This window comes from Bactrocera dorsalis, chromosome 5 (assembly GCF_023373825.1).
Source record: "Bactrocera dorsalis isolate Fly_Bdor chromosome 5, ASM2337382v1, whole genome shotgun sequence".
Lineage (NCBI taxonomy): Eukaryota > Metazoa > Arthropoda > Insecta > Diptera > Tephritidae > Bactrocera > Bactrocera dorsalis.
In genome coordinates, this window is record NC_064307.1 from 17,159,046 (window position 1) to 17,171,704 (window position 12,659).

Sequence of the window (12,659 nt, forward strand, 5' to 3'; positions counted from 1 at the left end):
CTTTCAAAAGCAGTAAAATAGAATAACGACTCTATGAATATACGAAGCCAGGCACAAGATGTAAACGTGCTCCGCTAAATGTTTGCCATTTTTGCCAGCGAACTTCATTAACGCTCGAAAATTCATGGCAGAAGTGACTTGCTTTTTAAAAACAAGCTTGTTAACAATCATGAAAATCTCACTTAATGACGTGGTGACTCGTGTTGGGCGCGGTGTATGCATGTGTGTGTGTGTGTGTGAGTTGCTATGTGTAGCAGCGAGAATTCATTTCACTTTTTATGGAGACCTATAACAGTATTTTAGCGTTTTAAAAAATATAAGTTTGTTAATATATATCAGTGTATAAGTTGAGTTAAGGCTATTGTTGCAGTGATGAGCGTGAAGAATTGCAACTGACTTTGCTTTACCGCCGAGTGAGTTGTAAATATATTTCGTGCACTTTCTTTAGAGTTTCTTTGTTAGTATCTGCAATGCTTTTAAAGTTATTTTGCGGTTAACGCTGTAAATTTTCATTATATCTAATTTACTAATTGTTTTCAGTTGCATCCTGTTTTTAGTTTGAAAAACTTTATAGTAAGGGGCACACCCAGTGTAAAATTTTCAAAAAAATAGTTTTTCATATATTGATAGTTTATGCCTTTAAAAATTACTTACTAAAATTTTGAATCATTATCTCAAACAGTTTTTAATGTGTAGCCTTTTAAAATTTTGCCTTTCTCTTCAATCTGGTCCATCAGTCTAATTTTAAACGCATATGTTTCAATACAGAATTTTTCGAATTTACTCTGTGATTATTCGGATCGCCTTTAGAGATCGCGTTGAACAACATTTACAAATAGTTAAATCTTATTATAAAAATTTACTTTTTGTAAAAAATGTGTTTTGTGCGCTTCGCTCATCTTATGGTCAACATAAACGGGTTAGAGCGTAATATTCGCAACACCATCAGCCATTCTGAGACTTAGGATTTATTACTGGATAATATTCGACCGAATAGACTATGATATTTGGAACGACCTGACGCCTTTTACGTCGAGATCTTAAACTGAAAGCGTACAAAATATAGCTTGTGGAAGAACTGAAGGCGCTCGATTTTCCCAAGCGACATCGCTTCGTTCAATAGGCTATTGAAAAGTTCCAAGAGGATCCGACGTTTTCGAACCAAATTTTGTTCAGCGACGTGGCCCAATTCTGTCTCCATGGGTATGTTAACAAGCAAAATTTCCGCATTTGGAACGAAGGGCAAATTGAAGAGATTCTTGAGCCGCAATTTCTTCCAGAGAAAACAACAATTTAGTGTGGTTTGGGGACTGGTGGAATCATCCGTCCGTATTTCTAAAAAAATGATGCTGGTAACCGCCAATGACGATCTATATAACGCCATGATAACCGACAAAATGATGCCACTCTCCATACAATGGATTTATTGAGAGAACACTTCAACCCGCGGACAGATTTGAAAGAGATAATCTTTAAAAAATAATTGCCAAAGTATGTTCTTTCGAATGATAACACCGGTCAACACGATTTTTGGGTCTGACATCTACATGTTAAATTTTAGTTTCTCCTATGTCAAAAATAAGGACAAATTTTTTTTTTCCAGTTAAAGTTTGCTTTTGTAGAAATTAGAGCAATTTTTCGATTTTAAATCAGAAATGACTGATTTTTATATTTTTTCTACAATTTCACTATAGATTATAATTAGAAAACTTTTTTTTAGATTCAAGAGTCGTTTTTATTCAAGATGTGTGATAAACAATAATATATAAATGTCAAATAACAAGACTAAAGACTACTAATTTTTGTAAAGAAAAATTAAAATACATTTTTTTATAAACGTGTATGCGCGCGGATGAAGAACAAAAGAGGCCGGGCGGCGTCCGTCGGTCCCTTTTGTTAATTATGTGTGGTGTCATAATGCGTGTGGTGTGTTGGTGTACTGTTTACTTTCGGGTTAATCTAAGTGCTGCAATTTTTGATTTATGAAATAAATTAAAATATACTTATCGATGTAGATCAGCCCAAAGCAAACTTAAAGAACTAAAAATTAATATTTAAGTGTTTTTCAATGTCTGGAATCAGAATTCAAGCATGAGAACAGAAACCCAAAAAAAAAAAAATTTTTTTGTTGACCTGTGTAATAAACACTCTCTATTAAATTTGAAGTTTCTGTGTTTTTTCTTTACAAAGGTAGGGAAATTCGAAATGGATCACCATTTATGCCAATACTTTGTAAGGCCAGATTTCTGCGAATGGTGTCAGGCAAAAGTTACTGCTGTCAAAGTATCTGTCAATATGCTGTTACTTAGAATACTATCATTCAAAGGTATAGATCTCTTAAGGATTTAGATAAATTAGTTTCATTGAGCTAGAATATTTCTGTTTAATTTTCATAGAATTGGTTGCAGTACTTCAAAGGGTTAGTACTTCAAAGGGAACCTCGATGAGATCACAAATTATAATATATTTCAGATACTCTTGTATACTCTTGACGTTGCTGTGAAACACTGTGTGGGATTTTTATTTAATTGCAATATAATCGTTTTATTTTTTAAAACTACAGGACCATAGCTTGATTTAGGGTGCTCAGTATAGAATAATTATATCATTATAAGACTTCGATCGACAGATGAAATTGTGATTTGTTCTACGTTTTAGCTATATTTCTAGAAGAAAACCATTCAATGTCTGATGAGAAGACTATGGTAAGTATTTAAATTCATGGCATAGCATAAAAATACTGCGGGATAGTGTTGATAGTGATCACTTGAAGAAGCTTCGACTAATAGTTAAAAGTAATAAAGGCATCCACCTCCAAGATCACATCTTAAGAAACTTGGTAAAGTGAAGAAGGCGGAATAAAGCAAAGGCGGAGAATGATATGTTGTGATTGTCCAGCCTTCAATCGCTTGAGACGGAGTATTTTAATGGAACTTAAAAGACATTGATAGACTGGGATGGGATGAAATAAGATATTTAATTAAGTCCAAGGAGTGATTGGGAGAGATAATGGGCTTAATGCTGGCTTTATCCTATTTTGATCGGATATCTCACTCACAACCTCAAAGTTTATTAACAAACAGCTTAAAATATTTATATACATATATGTATAATAAACACAGAGATATCTTCTTTTTTAAATTTAACAAAAAAAAAAAAAAATAGGATTTGGAAACTACAAGAAGAGCAATGCAACTATGAATCTATATATTGAATAGTGAATAATGAAAAAGCACCAGCTGGAAGCAAATAGTAGTTTGTTAAGGAAACTGACTCGTTAATTAAAGAAATATTTTGTGGTGGCATGATTAACGCCACCTGACAAATATTCAATTTCACTCTCAAAATGTCATTTCAAAATTTCTTGAACAGGATGTGCTCATTTTATCATATTTCCCAAACCAAACATTTTTTTTGTTAAATGAAAATTCTTATTGACATATTTGTGGCACTGATATGCTGAAATCATATGCTCAGCTTTGCTTAAAAGCAAAAATAATTGCTGGAAATGCACGTCTATCATAAAATTAATTATTTTTTGTGCAAGTAAAGTTAATAGAATACATATGTGGCATAAGTGGGTTGCAAGTATTACAGCACCAAGTTGAGAGTATAAATAAATTTAGGTCAACTTTGGGCGATAAATACGGCACAATATTTTATTATAGTTTCTAATATTTTATTTTTTTACGTTTTTATTTTTTTCCGGTTTTTTTAAATTTTTTTTTATTATTTTTATTTTTTTTGTATTTTTTTGTGTTTTCTTTTCGTATTTACCGCCACTATAATGACTTTCGGTATTATTCTTTTATTTTAGCTCCATTTTTCAGCAGCTCCTCTGTGGATTAATAGCGAACATGCAATGCCTCGATATGTTATTTACTTAACTGTATTAAAAAAGGCCAAATGACACCAACTCTGCCATGCCTAAAGCCAGCAACGCTGGGTCGAGGCACACTTTACCACATATACATACCTATGTAAGTATATTTAGACCGTGTGGCTATAATTAGAATTTGTTTTCAATCACGACGGCATGACGGCAAGACTGAAAGTCTAACGACAAAACGCGCTTTCCACGCTCTTAGACATTCGTGGCTTTTCTATGCCTCAACACAAGTACTTGCAGCTACATTTGTATGTTTGTGTGTGTATATGTGATAGGCATATGCTATAGATTTATGCCCATTTCTTCCATTTTTCCAGTGCTAGCTGCCAGTTGTGTCTGCGATACATTTGTTAGCTGCCGCATGTGGCATGTTGGTAGGTGTCGTGTGGCGTGTTCAACGAGAAATTCCACTTTCCTGCATGCGAACTTATGTGTATGCATGTATGTGTTATGTGTGCTTGTCTGCATGCTGCTGATGATCGTCAACTTCATCGTCATCTAGTTGCATGTTTGGTCGCTTCATTTTCATGCCAATGCTTGGCTTTATTTTTAACGCCTGCTTGTTGTTGCTGTTGTTTTGCCTTTTCTTAGCCATTTTTCTTTTCTATGACGGGCGTACAAGTCAACGATGCTAATGCCGCGCAGCGTTTCATATGGCAATTTTTGAGGTCAGTGTGGCAACGAGTTAAGCGGTAGCCGCGCTGCTGTCGTCTAAAGCTGAGTGAGGCATTAGAATATTTTATGTTTGTATGTATGTCCATACATATATATATATATGTTTGTCTTTAATGATTTGTGTGCTGTTGTGCACTCGATTGTGCAAATATAGCGATTTGTCAGTGACTTATGACCTCCGGCGTGATTGTTGTTGGCGCATGAAATCGTTTGCTCTGCTGTTGGATGTTTGTCTTACTAAAATTTTTGGTTGAGAAACATTTTTTAAAATTTTATTTTTAAAAAATTCAAATTTTTATATTTTTAATTATTATTTTTTTTAGACTTCCTTAGTTAAACTATTGATGGAAAAATTCGTTGCTGATGATTTATTTTTATGATAACTTTTTAATTTGATTAATTATTAATTTTTTTCTTATTTTTTTGTTCTGTTAGGACGCCTCTTATTCACCAAATTATTTAATTTCACAATATTTATTATTAAATAAGCTTCGGCCAGCCTCTTAGTACTCTTCATTTCATTACATTTTTCTTGCCTTCAAGCAAAATACAGCACAATAACACCACTTTTGAAAGCTGAAATGTCAGCCGCGGGCCATACATTTGTGAATTTGAAAGCCGTGCCAGGCGAAGATCAATCAATTTCGTACGCAAAAACCAGTTAATAAAATATGGATACATAAAAACAGCCTCATACTAACGTAAAAATAAAATAAAATACAAAGGTAAATTCAAAAAAAAAAAAATAAAAATTAAAAAAATAAAATTAAAAACATAAAAATAAGAAAACAACAACCCTGCAGTGCTCATCGGCAACATCTTAAGTGGCGGTGCAAAGGTGAGACTATCTCATTTTGAGGCTAAGCGCTGAGCCGTTAGTAGCAAGGCACGACCAATCATATCTACTTGGTCCGTTGCGACGAAACAATTCATTTTCGAAATACCGTGCAGTGAATGAATTTGCGAATAATTGCCAATTGACGGTAAAGACTCACTCAAGTCAAGTCAAGTCCAAGCGCGTCACGACCAAGCCGCTTTGCCGCTGAACTCTGTGTGTTGGCTGAGCGACTGAGTGCGATTGTTATGCAGGCACTTCCTGTTGCTAGCACGGCATTGAAAGCTTTCTACTTGCGGCCATTGTTGACCTTCGGATGAGTGCGCCGCTGCACGTTCCTGCTCAAAATAATAATTAAAACGCACGAAGAAGTGCTAGAACAGCTAACAGTGTTATAATTAGCATAACAAATTTGTGCATGTATTTATGAAGACCTTGTATAGCAGGTTTTAATTGCGTAACTTGACATGGACTAGATATCAAAGCAGAATCTCTAAAAATAATAAGTACCAACCTAATATGCTAAAAATAATTTTTCTGAATTTTTCTGTTTCATGGGTATTGAAAATAATGGATTTTGCTAACTGAAATCTGAAATCATTTTGATAAAAAGTTATGTGTTGTTGCTTACCTTTGCCTACAGTACAATTATTTATGGTAGTTTGCTTTGGTCTGGAAATAAAAGAAACAGTGGTTAGAGTTTGTAAATTCATTACAAGCTTATTTGTTTCAATTGATACATAGTTTTTGAAAAATTTAATGAAATTAGTTCCTTAACGAATTCTCAAACAAGTATTCTTATAATGTTTAACTTTTTGCATATTTGACATTGGTTACCCAATGTACTGAATAAAATTCGTTGAAAAACATTGCAACAGTATATTTTAAGTCAAAGAATTTATATAATATTATTATTCCTTTCTAGAACTTTAAGCTAGGGGGCGCTGTCGTAAACCTCTTGCTACTTTTCAAAGATTTTGATTGGAAAATAATATTCGAAAGGTTTCCAGCCCTTTCCCCAAAGACACAACGAAAACTTAAAATTTTGAATAGAAGACTCTATTCGCTAAAGATTTTTATGGGATAAACCAAATTGACTCTAAATTGCTGTTGTATAATTGTCCAACTTTAGAACAGAAGTCATTAAAGGCTCCATGACTGAAGAGATTACCTTCGAATTTTTATTATCAAATTAATAATTTTTATTTCTTTTCTTATTTTTCTTGTGTAGCGCGGGTACTGCGTCGAAGACCCTCGGAGCTGCAGTGTTTTTCGTTCGGATAACATGACCTAGCCAGCGGAGTCGCTGTCTCTTAATTCGCTGAACTACGCCAATGCCGTCATATGTCTCGTACAGCTCATCTTTTCATCGATTGCGGTATTCTCGTTGCCAATACGCAAAGGACCATGAATCTTCAGCAGAATCTTTCCTTCGTTGTTTTCATCGTCCATGCCTCTGAAATATATAGCAGAACGGAAATAATAAGTGACTTATGTATAGAGTTTAGTCTTTGTTCGTCGAGCGAGGACTTTACTTCTCAATTGCCTACTCTGCTCGATTCAGCTCTGCAGATCGAATTATTTCCTCCAGGAGTAGATTGAAGAAGTCGCGCGAAAGGAAGTCGCCTCGTCTGAAATGATCACGACGGAGTTTTGGGTATTGCTCAACGTTAGCTTACACAGCAGTATTAGTTTTGCGGGATACCAAATTTAGACATAGCGGCGTAAAGGAAGCTCCTTTTCGTGCTGTCAAAAGCAACATTGAAATCGACGAAGATGTGGTGTGTGTCGATCCTCTTTTCATTGGTCTTTTCCAGGATTTGACGCATGATAAGTATCTGGTCGGTTGTTGATTTTCCAAGCCACATTGAAGTGGTTCAATCAGTTTGTTGACAGTGGACTTTAATTCTTCACCCATTACGTTCGATAGAACCTGATGTGTGATGTTGAGGAGGCATATCCCACGGTAGTTGGCGCAGATTTTTCTTCTTCTATAAATTTTTTATATTGATTTGGACAAAAAATTTTATTCTTAAGACTCTGTGGCAGCTTTTAAGCCACAAAAATAAATTTTGGAAAACTATAGAGAGCTGTAACTCATTAAGGCTCTAACTTTACATAGGAATAAACAAAGTCAGTAAACTCACTAGCTATTTACAGCTCACTTTAATTTTGAAAATCTTTTAGAAATTCCGTATCTTACTTTCAAAGTCATTTAATATTTTTAGTAAAGCTCACAATCATTAGGACGCCAATATATTCTCAGAGCATTGAGCTTAATTTGGAGCATCATTGCCCCAAAACTTCCATTAGAAATGTTCCTAGAAGAGTCTTATAGCTTAAAATGAACGATATTGAGATATAAATCTCAAGTTATATAGCTAAAAAACGAATAAGACTTGAACTTTGCTGCTGCTTTGTTAAAAGAAAATGAAGCAACATTAAAGTCACCCAGTTCACATATATGATATGATGTACTAAGTTGTGTTTTTTTACTGTTAGTCCCTCCAAGTGCCAGATGTATCTAAAAACACTTTTGAACTTTGATTACTATGCTATATTAACGTGGTCTACCATGAAAGAAATATTCGTAAAAAACTGAAGTTTGCATATACAAAGGGCTAACAGCTGCGTAAGTTTATCTTTAAAAAAGTTCTTCTCAAAAATTATATTTTTCCAATTTTTTTTTTCTGAGACAATCAATCCAACTTTATCACATTTTCTCTATATGTTCTGTAAAACGGTTTTTCATACTAAGTATAAACCATGACCTGGCAGTTTTTTGAACTGATCAAAATCGGGTTTTGATAAGCCAAAAATAACCAAAACTTTGGATAAAAGTGAACTTTTTTCAAAAACGCCGCAATTTTATCAACTTTTGATGATTTTGGATCGTGTGTCAATATCTTTATACAGTGAGGCCTGGCATCTCTGCAGCAGTAGAGGTCATTTGTTTTAGAGTTGTGGGAGATCGCAAGTTACTCGAAAAATATAAAATCTTTTCTTCTCAATTTTTACTGTGTCTTGATTAAAATTAGTTATAAATGATGGGTAATAAAATTGTGTTTAATTATAAATATGGAAAAATGCAAAATATTATTAGTTAATAAATAAACTTGCTTTACTACCTAAATATTTATATTCAAATGCAGCTTCATAATATTCAGCTGAGTACCGCTTCATTTGCAACCTTGTCGTAAATAAGTGCAACGAAATAAATCTATAAACGCTTTCAATAATGTGAACCTGGTTTCTTGGCACAGAAAAATTGCATTCACTACACTTGATTACAATGATTCAATAAGTAATTAATTAAAGCTCGAACGAAGCTTTGGCAAATGTTAGACTTACCTAAACACAATAAATATACGAATAATATAATTGCCTATAAACTGCGTTGCCAGACTACAGCCACTTCACAAACAAACACACACACATAGACATATGTTCATTAAGCAAAATAATTAGTCAATAAAATGCCGACTGAGCAATTATATATGCGCAGCGTGAGAATTACCTTAATCATTCGGAACGCTGTGAGCCGCCACTTCTGACTCATCGAAAAGCAACAACAAACTATTCAGTTTAGTTGCACAAACGCCGGGTACGAAACAGAAATGGGCAGACTCCAGCCAGCTTTGGACCGCCTAGAAGGGTATTAGGTGCGAATTCATATTCATATACATATATGTATATTTGTATATACAACTTATATACTTTGTATTTGCATATGTAAACTGCTGATTTGTTGCTCTTTTTTTGTGTTTTTGTAATAGCCACTCGGTGCGGTTCGTTTATATAAATTCTAAAGTCCGCCATAAAGCCTCGCTTGTTAGGATGCTAATTACAATCCGGTGTAATAAAGTTAATGACTTTTAAGCAGAATTGCTCTTGCATAAAAACAAGTACGAAAACATTTGTTTGTATGTATGTAGTTGCACATAAATTGCTAATTGGAAAATTTATCGGTGTACGATCTGGTCTTTGACGTGCGAAGAAAGAGTCGTTTATTATGGAAAATATTTAGCGGATTACTAGATATCTGAAATACTGTAGATTTGGTTTATTATTGATTATTTTACTGAAAATGAGTATAAAATTTGCGAAAAATCAATCAGATAAAGATTATAGATTCGAATGTTTTATATTTCATTTATCTGAAGCATTAGTAGGAGGAAATCGCACATTAAAAGAGTGAGCAGATTACATACATAATATCTTCCAAACGCTGATCAGAGAAGAACTAACTTTCCTGGAGATGGAATTAGGAAATAAATCCTTGTTATTTTTCCTTCGTACTACAATCGTGTATCAGTTAGTGCCGAGAACTCATACTTAGCTAGTTGCCTCTATCCTTTGCGAGGGCACGGTTTCGTTGTCCACCCATGGGTCTTGAATCGAAAGTGCTTTTCGCTGGGCCATCGTCTTTCGAGCGTAGGACATTCGATGGGCTTTGAGGCGCATATTTAGGTAAGTAAGTAGAGCGGATGTCTGACAACGCCCGTAGGCTCTTAGGAGGACCATTATGAATCCAGTGGAACAAAAATTCTATCACTCTATTTTCTGATGAAGTTCATTATCGATCGTAAGAAGCTTTGCATTCGCATATAATATGTCTAATAGGCTGCCTACCAGAATGTTTACCATATGTCATTCCTTTTGAATTTTAATTAATAGTCGGCATGTGCGGTCCAAATTCCTGCCTGCTTGTAGAACAAAATAGGGATAGAATCCACCGAAACTCAGCTTTATAGTATTTATAACATGATTAGATATCTACAAGTATCCAGAGGCATAAAATTGTCTTTTTTCCAGTGTCTAATTGTAAGGTGGTGCTGTGTGGCTAGTTCATCTGTATAGGAATTTCACTAAGCTCTTCTTGTGGAGAACAGCTCCTTCGAATACTTCGAGCGCTTACTCATCTCTGTTTGTCATCGCCCATGTTTCTGCGCCATATAATGGTAATCGTAAGATAATTCTGCTTTAAAATTGCCAAACGATCCCAAAGTGACATCTCTTGGCAAGAGTTATATATACTGGTTCCGAGTCAAACAAACATATACATAACTGGCAATAGTAACGTAGTTCCTAATAACCGAACATTTTTTGTCGGATTTTGTAAAATAATATTTATTTAGTTTTTACTTTTTTGTACTAAGTTTCGTCTTTTTTTTAGCTAGCACCTTTTCAGCATTCATATGTAGAAACTTCTGAAAAATTGCTTTATGAACAAGTTTCCATTGCTACACACGCTTGGACACCTCAAGGCATAATCATAATTAAATGCTGCGATAATGACTATATTAGAGGCGTAAATTATTAATATTCTTAAAATAAAACTTCAGTGAAGAATTGCTAGTTACGGCTTAATATATAATTAAAAGCATACATATAACCAACAACTTGACCCTAAAACACGCAATGTGTGAGCTACCGTAATTATACCCAAATTCGTAGAAGAATATGTGAGCATAAATGTGAAGTGAGTGGTATGGAAGAAGAAATTTGAAAGATGAAGATGGCTTAAAATAGAATTAGAAACTTAAAAAATAAATAAAAATTTGATTATAAGAAGAATGTGAAGAAAAATACTCTGCCTCACGAATTGTATGGTGTCTGACAATATTCATAATTATTACAAATTCTTGATGATTTTGAAAATTAAGTAAAAATATTAAAACGATAAAGCAACTTTTTTTTATTGTATTAAAACTGCTAATAATTTACATAACGACGCACGGGAGTGTTAAATTAATTATTAACAACCCATAAAATATCATTTAAATAGCTAATTTGCTGTAATATGCAACTCTGAATAGCTAAAGAGCAACTAATTTGGAGGTTAGCTTTTGAATGTCACACAAAATTCACTCAATTCACTTCGTAGTAATTACATAAATTCCCCACAATTAGTTATATAAACTCAACCAGAAAGCGACTGCCGCCAAACACAGACATTCCGCCATAAAAACTACTGAATGAAATTTTTCATATTAAAACTCAACCGATTTTATTGGCGCCTAAATCGCATCATATAAAATTTATGTCAATTCACTAAAAAAATGACATAAAATACAAATGCAGCAACAAATACACAAACGCACATAAATAAAGTGTTATTGACTGAAAAAATGTTGCAAAGTAGCTGAAAGAATTTTTACGATGGCCGCATTAAAGCGCATACAATTTATCGCCTGCTTTCGGTGATGCGCTGTGAGGTTAAGTTGAGTGGAGTTGGGTTGAGTTAGGTTGAGTTGAGTTGATGAAGTCTATTGTCGTGTCAGCATTAACGCTGATGAGCATATAAAAATTTATTGATGCGCTACAACAGAAGTTGTACAATTTTATTGTAATACTTTTTTTATTCAATGAATATTTTTGTATTTTCTTTCAATGAATGTTTTTAGTATTTTCCTGCTGCCTACCAGTTAGTATATCGCTTGCAGCACGCGACTCTAGCAATCATTGCTAAATATAGTGAATCAAAGAGTGCAAGAGCGTGACAGCGAGAGTGAAAATGATCGGTCGCTTGCCTCTTTAACCTTTATAATTAGCTGCGAGCTTGATATGCTAATCATTGACTTATAGGCTTACTTGCGGCTGTGGAGTCTCTTACAAGAAAATAGCTATTAATGGATTTAAATGCTTAATAAGGTAAGAGTAAAATAATTTTTTATGCTCGGCAATGAATAACGCTTGATTGCAAGCACCCGGTAGTTGCCTAGAAAGTAGATATGTAAATGACGCTGTTGGGTAACATAATATCTTCGTTTTATAGAAAAATATTTGAAATGAAGATTTGAAAGAAAGCCGCTGACAAAACGCTTTTAGGCAGAAGAAAGTTGTGATTCGTCTATTACTTTTTGAAGATAATTTCATTTAAATGTTGACCGCGGCTGCGTCTTAGGTGGTCCATTCGGAAAGTCCAATTTTGGGCAACTTTTTCGAGCATTTCGGCCGGAATAGCCCGAATTTCTTCGGAAATGTTGTCTTCCAAAGCTGGAATAGTTGCTGGCTTATTTCTGTAGACTTTAGACTTGACGTAGCCCCACAAAAAATAGTCTAAAGGCGTTAAATCGCATGATCTTGGTGGCCAACTTACGGGTCCATTTCTTGAGATGAATTGTTGTCCGAAGTTTTCCCTCAAAATGGCCATAGAATCGCGAGCTGTGTGGCATGTAGCGCCATCTTGTTGAAACCACATGTCAACCAAGTTCAGTTCTTCCATTTTTGGCAACAAAAAGTTTGTTAGCATCGAGC